Source organism: Hibiscus syriacus, unplaced genomic scaffold, assembly GCF_006381635.1.
Source record: "Hibiscus syriacus cultivar Baekdansim isolate YM2019G1 unplaced genomic scaffold, ASM638163v2 tig00109916_pilon, whole genome shotgun sequence".
Taxonomy (NCBI): domain Eukaryota; kingdom Viridiplantae; phylum Streptophyta; class Magnoliopsida; order Malvales; family Malvaceae; genus Hibiscus; species Hibiscus syriacus.
In genome coordinates this window covers 960,633-969,929 of record NW_024062526.1, presented here as the reverse complement: position 1 = coordinate 969,929, position 9,297 = coordinate 960,633, and positions in this window count along the sequence as shown.

Below are 9,297 nucleotides of genomic sequence, written 5' to 3'. Positions count from 1 at the left end.
TTGCACCTAAGAAGAAGAAGCAGAAGGTAAGATGAATAAAAAATTAATTTTTTTTATTATTGTGTTGTGACTAATATTTTTAATCAAAATTGTATATTGAAAAAAATGAAAATACTAAAAGAAATTGGTGCATTTGAAAGTGGAATATGAGAATATGTATGTAATAGTGGGTTACCATCGATGCCAGTAATATATATTGCTTTGTGAGTGATATTTAAATATTTCATGACAAAACATTAATCCGAATTTATTATACATCAATATTGTAATCGAATTGGGAAATCAATGCGCCACAGTATCCGACGTTGAAACTTTAGAACCTATGGCATAAGTTAGCGGTGTGGTAAGTAGAAAATATAAATTGTTAAAACCTAGTGAATATGTTGTAATTGTGTAATTAATTTTGTTAGGTTATTGGTCGGCTGAGTGTTGGTTAACGATTCGAAGAAGATACCGAGGAAGCGAAAAATTGGCTACCTTCCATACAACTTAATAATGAGTTAAATTAATAAATGTTGGAAAGTAGTGTTATGGATGGTCATTTAATAATGATTGTCAAGGAAATACAGAATATGAAGTTAGAACATATGCCAAGTGTTGACCATGTTACGGGCTTTTGGGAGTGTATATTGAAAGACTATTCGAAATTAACTAATTGTGACACGATAAGATACCATATGATTTGCAAATGGTGTTTTGTATTTAAATATTTATAAAAAAATATTGTATTTTGTTAAATTAGGTGTGACATTTATTGTAGATCTTTATTACAATAAACGACAATCAGACCCATTGGTGTCTGTTGGTGTTGGATATGGTTTCTCATGTTGCAACGATTTATGATAGTCTATTTACAACGCCAAGGGCCAAAAAGAGAGTGTAAGAAGTGAGGAAATTGGTATGTATGAAAGGAAACAATAATTTATAATGCATAATTTGTTTGTAATATAACTTGATATTTTTTCATGCAAATGACTGTATTAAATAAATATAATAAAGAATAGATATTTGTAAATGCATGTGGGCAGTTGAAGGTGAAAGTCTCATTGAAAGATTTCAAATTTGTGGATCATAAAATGAATGCGCAATTGAATGTGTATGTAATGTTAGCATAAATTGAATGCACAATTTATAAGGGTTTCATATTTAACATTTGTGGTATTCAATTTTTTAACAAACATGATTGTAGTACTTATGTGATGATGCGGATAGAAGGGATTGTTGTTAGAGGGTCAACAGATGATTTGGTAAGTGGAATGAAAAATTACTTTGCGGTTAAAATGTTAAAAGTCGTAGATTGAATGATGTGGTTAACATACTGACAATTTGAATATAGGTTGTTGTAGATTGGGATCATATGAGAATATTAAACGATCTCATAAGCCACGATCAAAATAAAATGAGAGATGTGTTGATAATTGCTTGCATGAGACACATGGAAAAACATATGTGATGATGTAAGCCAAATTTTGCATGTGAATGAAATTTTGTATATAAATGAAATTATGTATGTGATGAGTAAAGTTAGCAATAGGTTGTTGTACATGTTTGTTATACATATAAGGTGTTATGATATTTACGATATATATAGATCGGGACTTACAGTATTCCAAATGTCGTCGTTGTCCTGAGACCTAATAGACATATTGAAATTATATATAAACATTGAAAATTGAAGACATCATAGTAAAATAGACATAATAACTCACATCATTGTCATCATTCGCGGGACCGTTCGACCATTTCATTTCGTCTTCAAAAAAATATGTTGATGTAGAATGTGTACATGTTTCCAAACTGAGCTTGACTTGAGGACATGTTAGTTTGTTATATCCTTCACCATTGTAGAACTCACATCGCCTAATTTTCTTATCGACCTTATTATTTTTGTACTTCTTTTCGCTTTTCTTGTTTTCGTTTAGGGTCACGAAGTTTGTTTACTATATTGCTTCGGTTAACTGAATCTTTCAAACCAAATGAGTGTTCAAATTCGGTCGTTAGTCTTTTCATCTCATCTCTTACGGTTTTGAAAGACACATCTGTTTTTGATGTAATGTAGCATAACCGACTTGATGTTGCACGTAGAGAAGTGAACTGTGCCATTTGCATTACTTCTAGGGGTATATTCAAGTCAACAAAACTTGGTACACTAGCCTTCACATCCTTAGTCCACCTACTTAGAATCAAAGACTTAGGCAAAGACTTTTAATCCAAGTGCTTCAAAACGTGAAGTTGATGGCAACATGGAATTCCTACGGTCTTAAATTTTCTACACGAGCATATTAGGGTTTTCGTATCGACATCAAATGTTATTTGTAAGATTCTTTTCTTATTAACTTAGATAATTTTCATGTTATCATTGATTAATCCTAATTTCTATCGTTTTTTCCTATATGAAACGCGAGGGAAATCGCGACCATCATAATTTTGAGGCACAAACTAGAATAATGGATGTGTGAATAATGTCTTTCGGATGTGATCCATTTCATCAATCTCATGAAGATAGAATAACCGTAAACCGAAATCGTCGAAGAAAAACATGCCTGATGTAGAAGCAGATGTAGATTTAAAATCTCAACTGCGATGCATCTGGTTATCAAACAGTTAAAGCATCATAAACGTTTCGGACTTATGATTTTGGTGGTATACGGGAAATATAACCAAGGGCAACAAAAAATCCCTAGAATTGAAGGCTACAACTTGTAATAATAATAAAAAACAATTGAAGGATACAAATGTATAAAATATCGATTCTTAGCTAAATTAACAATGTAAACGGTAAAAGTCTATCAGTGTAATGAAAATAGGTGTAAATGACAAGTATTGCCACTTGTCATTTACGACTATTTTCATTATACCGGAACACTTTTATCCGTTTACATTGTTAATTTACCTATTACTTTAAAGTAATAGGTTTTGAAATTCCAAGTATCGATACTTGTTATTTACGTGTGTATCTTCAATTATTTAACATTATTATTAAAAGATGTATCGTTCAATTTTCGAGAATTTTGGTTGCATTTCCCGTGTACAACCCAAATCATAAGTCTGATATGCTTCTGATGCTTCAAATGTTTGAGAACCAGATGCATCGCCTTCGAGATTTTAAATATGCATATGCTTCTTCATCATCTATGTTTCTCTTAGACGGTTTCGGTTTACGGTTATCCTATCTTCATAAGCTGGATGAAATAGATTTGATTCAGAAGACATTCTTCACATATCCAATCTTCTAGCTTGTGCCCAAATTTATGATGGTTGGGATTTCCCTCGCGTTTCATGTTGGTTGATTGCTCCGAATATATCACAACATTTGATCTCCGAAGCGTTGTTGGTTGATTGGTCGAGATTTTTCGAAGAATTGTTGGTTGATTACTCCATATCATTTGATAAAAGATGAATGCGTTATTACAATTTTGTACACCTACTTCAAGTATCAGCAATATTAATTTTGAAATAAATTACATAGTTTTTGTATCCATTCTTACGTTTCTGTATCGATACCATACTAAAAGTATTTGTATTTTATATTTGAGGATTGTTGAAATATCAATACTAGTTATTAAAATATTGTACACCTACTCCAAATTTAAGTATGTTTGTAAAACAATTTGCACGCAAAAATATATAGATACACATTATTAAAATATCGCTTTTTATAATTTCTACAACAAAGTTTCGATACTTAGAATTTTGAAACGTATTACTTTAAAGTAATACGTAAATTTACAATGTAAACGGTAACAAATCTACCGGTTTAATGATAATAGGCATAAATATAACTTAAAAATTTACCCTCCATGTTAAAATATTACTATTCATATACTCTAAACTTGTCATTTTTTGTTAAAATATTGATGACCCTCCATGTTACCTGTTGATCGAGATATGATAAAATATGATTTCAGAATTTCAAACGGCTATACAACTCAAATGATTATGAGATCAAATTTTATCATAACTCAATCAACATGTTAATTAACTTAAAAAATTGTCAACTTTTTAAAAGAAAATGATAAGTTTGGAACATATAAATAGTAAAGTGACTATTTTGTAACATTTAATAGTCGAGAGACTAAAAACCAATGTCTTGTATTTTGTAACTTTTATAACTCAACAAATCAATGTTTTGTAGTTTTGTTAATGATCGTAGTTAGTTTTATTAGGACAATTGGCATATTATTGATGATGGTAAAGAGTATATTATTGTTAGTGACAAGTTTTCATTAGTTTGTGACAGTCAATAATCTAAATCAAGACTTCTAATATGTAATTATAATAAATAATTGATTATTCGATGAGTATTATCAACTTTAAAGAGTACCCTTTAATGCATTAATTAATGAAATCCTTAAATTAAAAAAAAAATAGTTGCCCTCCCGCTTTTAGGATTTTACTAATAAAGATCGATATGCGTCGCACATTTAATTTTGGTGGATGAGTCTTTGAGCATAATATTTTTTACATGTACAATAACTCAAAATTAAGACTTTATTTAAGCGATATCGAGATATTTACCATTTAAATAAAATTATGTTAATTTTAAATAAAAATTTAAGAATTGATGTTTGGATTGATAATGACGTGGGGAAGTCTTATGTGCGGCAGCCTAATATATGACAACCTAATATACGGCTAAGGAAATACGTTACTGGAAATGTTATTATTATTTTAATATTTCCGGTAAAAAAATACTTAAAACATTATTATTTCTACCGGAAATGTTATTATTGGGCGTTTTTCCGGGTTTATTAACATATACGGTAAATCGCTACGTAAAATATTTTTTTTTACTGAAAATATTAATATTAAATACTTTACCGAAAATATTAAAAAATATTAATGTTTTAGATAAAAAATAATTTTTAGGTAATTTTTACTAGAAATATTAAAAAAATAGCATTTCCAGTAACATATTAAGGTTATCCGTAAAACTTCCATAAAGACGTTCATTTAATAAAATGAAAGCAATGATTCTTCAAAGTTTGTTAACTTTTCTTGGTTTAGTTGTGGGTTTTATCCAACCATTTATCACTTTGACTAAATGACATACGCTCAATTACCATCATATAAACAAAGTAAAGCTAAAAGGAAATATGTGAAAACAAAATATTAAACCATTTGCCGACAATTAATTATTTAGTGGAACGATGGATTAGATTTACTTAATTAAGTTTAGAGGGACATCATTGTCTATGTAGTATTCGATTAGAATTAATTAATTAATATATTAGATATCGATAGTTATAAAAAATCTTAAATTATTTTAATTTTTTACAAGAGTTAATATTTTCTAACGGTTACATAATTATAGGATTTAATATAAAAATAAGACCTTTTCGGTGAATCTAAGTACATAATGTTACAAACATTATTATTTTAGGTACTCGGGCTGTAATCACCGTTAAAAAATTATATTAAGTGACACATATCACATTATGATAATTTTAATTTTCTTTAAAAATAAAATTATTAAAAACCATTAAAATGCTGTTCCTGCTTATGTTCGTTCCTCTCCCTCCCGTCCCCAAGTCCTCACAGGTATCGTGATATTTGTAATATAACGATAAATGATATGAATAATTTGTTAATCCATGTGCAGCAGCCGACTCCAAGCAATAGCTAAGAACAAAGAAACAAATCTCCCGCCGTTTGGGTGATTTTAGGAAGTAGGGGTTAGAAAATTTTGTGATTTAAAAGATCAGAGATGTAAGAATTTTAGAGTTTGAGATGATAATAAAGATAATGATAGGTTAGTAGGTGGTTAGTCACGAATGAGTGATCGTTGATGATAGTAAAAGATTTTAAAGTTTTAATTTTTTTTTATAGAATTTTGGGATTTTTAATAAATTTATAAGTGTTTTCTTAATCTTTCAAAATTATCTAAACCCAACTTGCATCATTTAATGGAGTTTTTTTAAAAATCATTATAATTGAAACACCTAAACTGATAATATTTTTCACGTTTAATGTCTAGATTTACAGAAAATATCTATTTAAAAAACGATATAATTTAAATATTTATTTTTATATTAAACGTAATTATAATAGTAACTCTTTTATACAGGATGTGTGTATAAGAACCGACTCAATTGATCGTAGGCTGAAACAAATGGAAATGATGAAACTGAAAGGGTTGCAAATTTTACAATCTTTGGCTGACAAATGAATTAATTTGTCATTTTGTATTGATATAATAGTTCAATTATATTATGTTGTATGTAGCAGGAGTGCCCACCCACATTATTCCATTTCTCCTCAGTTTGCCACCCCACTTTGGGCAAAGTTAATTTTCATTTTTACTTGTTTTCTTGTGGAATTCACCACTCCCCACTGTTAAAAACCCCATGATTGGGACACTAATTTTACCTCGTTTGAGTATATGTAAAGCGTCCATCTTCAATCGTCATCATCTCAAAATTTCAGTAAACCCAACACTACTAAAAAAAATAAATTCGAATTTTATCGTATGCAAATATGTAATTCATATTGATTATGTAGGACTATTTTGACTACGAATGAGATATTTTATGGCTTGTAAGAGTATTTGTAACCTAAAAGAAATCAACTTCCCTTGTTTGTGTGACCTTCGAGAGAACCCCAGGCACTAACAAGGGCCGATAATTGATATGCCAAAGGTGATTGCAATAAGAGAAGATACTTAAAAGGATTTGACAGGCAACGGTTGGTAAGGAAAATGTTAAATTCATTTGTTGAACAATCAACATTTGGAGGGAGGGGGCTTGGATGGATGGTCATGGCAGCACTAAGGCAACCAACCTAAGCTAAAAAGGTGTTTGTAGCTGTGTTTGATTTGTTGGTTTTTAGTGGCATGATATAAAATGGCCTTATTAGTGTTGAAAATGTGCAATTTGGAGTTAAAAAATTGCTGTACACCCCTCCCCAATTCGATGGTGCCGCTTGGAAAATGTTCAGTGGCAGTGTACCACCTGCATCAATTTTCACCTACTATTACTTGGCCATGAAGGAAAAGAAATAAAAAATATTTGGACTCAAAAGGCCATGTTATGGTGGGGCTACCAATTAATAGTAATAGATTTTAGTAGATGATTCTTTTGCTAAATCTTAAATTATTCAATGGCCTAACATGGATCCAACTCATACCAGAGCTGTACAATGCCATTTTGAACCAGTGTGTCAAGCAACTCAATTCAAATGGGATTTTTACTATACATCAAAGTGTCGAATTGAATGTGGCAATTATTCTCTTTTAAAATTTTGATGTAAAAGTAAGTTGAAAGTGATCTTGGTTAAGGATTGCTAGTTACAAGGATAATGAAAAATAGTATCTTTTTAATAGTCCAAAGTGATTACAAGGTAATATCTGTTCAAGATCTTTTTTAGTCGTTAACAATTTGTACGACGTAGTTGCTTGAACCTACAACCTTTAGAAGAAATAATACTTCCTTTTAGGACTAAGTTGTTCAACGAATTCATAAAAATACTAAAATATTATTACAGGGGAGAAGAACACAATTGACCAAAGAAAATAAATAAATTAAAGAAGGGGATAATGTTTTTAAGAAGTGGGTGATGGTGATAATCATTTCACCATCTTCATATGGAGAAAGGGGGGGGGGGGCTCATCATTTGCAAGAATTGCAGACCACGTGAAGTACACAAAGGGTATACAAAAAAACCACCCAAAACAAAGATTTATCCAACCAAATTTCAAAGTGCTGAAAACAATTCCCCAATTATTATCACCTAATAAGAGACTTGTTGATTGATTGTGAATGAAGTGTGAACTTAGGGGGCATGATTTCATGCTAGAGTTTGTATGTGGTTTTGGAAGGAAAGCACAAAGGGGGCATGCGGCCATGATAACGCATGAAGATGGACTGTGTGTGGTCCAAATTGTTTCAAGCCAAACTTATCATTGTTTGCAAGAGGCGGATGAGGGGGTACTGTTCTAGATTGAAAGGGTTGAACTTCAAACATGTTTCTGTAGTTGTCTCTAAGGTCGGTCCAATGAAAATGAGGAAAAGGACGAGTACCACATTTCATTTTTGACGGGGCGTATTCTAAAATGTGCAACGACAAGAGTCGTACATGGTGGTCTCTGCAAATACGGCTAGGCAACAAAAAAAGAGACGAAATTGAAGAAGGTTTAAGGACCAAAATAATGGTCGGTTGATGTCAACCAATCTCTTTATTGTAAAAGGTATTGAGAGAAGGCAAAAAGCAAGCTGATAAACCTAAAATATGCCATTGCGTATCCATTCTCAGCTCAGCTGTTCTGCAGCGGGCTATGAAACTGTAGACACTTTCTCCAAGCCCCGGTGTGCTCGTCTTCTACTATACCTTGCTGTAAAAGATAATTGGAAATAAATGGAGTAAAACAAGTAGTTGCTTCCAATAAGACAAAGTAATCTGCTGTTGATGCACTATTAATTATATCAAAGCATACGTGAACCAGGAATTTAAATGCCAAAATTCCCCCACATGGTGTGAACATGGCAGAATTGTTTGATAAATCAATCTGAAAACAGCATTGCATCCGCCACATGCAACGTTGACAAAACAAAATACCTGTATTACAGGATGTATGCAACGATTGTCATAGCACTTACTATTCGGCGAGTTCACTTGCCATAAGGTTACACAAGACTAATAATCAAACCTTGAGACGAATGATAACAACGGAAAGAGAGTTCCGTTAGCAGCCACCCAGTTAGTAAGCTAGTTGAGGAAGATAAAAAAAAACATTGCAATGTGACATGACTGGTTCTATGGAACAAAATTGATTCTTCAACTGTCTAAAGATAAACATCTCAACAAGTTCGAGACTTGCATGAATTCATTCACAATTCATTCCGTACAGAGTTATTATATGACTACAAATGATGCAGTTTCCGCACTACTATATCTATTGATAATTAGTTTTTATCACTAACAATGATCACAAATATGAAAGCAGTTTGAAGAAGGCCAGTATACTATTACTACCAAGGCATCAATCAAGGCCTGATATATTGGTGCCTGATACGGATACAACTCTAGTTTAAACTGAACCAACTTAGCCTGAAGACGTTAGATTCCAACAACTTACGTCTTAAAAAACGAAGTTTGAACTCAACAAAAAGAAGATGAAGAAGAAGAAGAAGAAGAAGAAGCTTTACAGGCTTTGTTTACATGATTATTCCTAGCAATTGCTTTGCATTTAGTAATTGGAAACTTGAAAATTCAAATGATCAAATACTCACGGATTCTTAGCCACATAATCAGAGCAGTATGCAAAACCTAAATTTTAGAATATTCAAAAACCACTTGCAC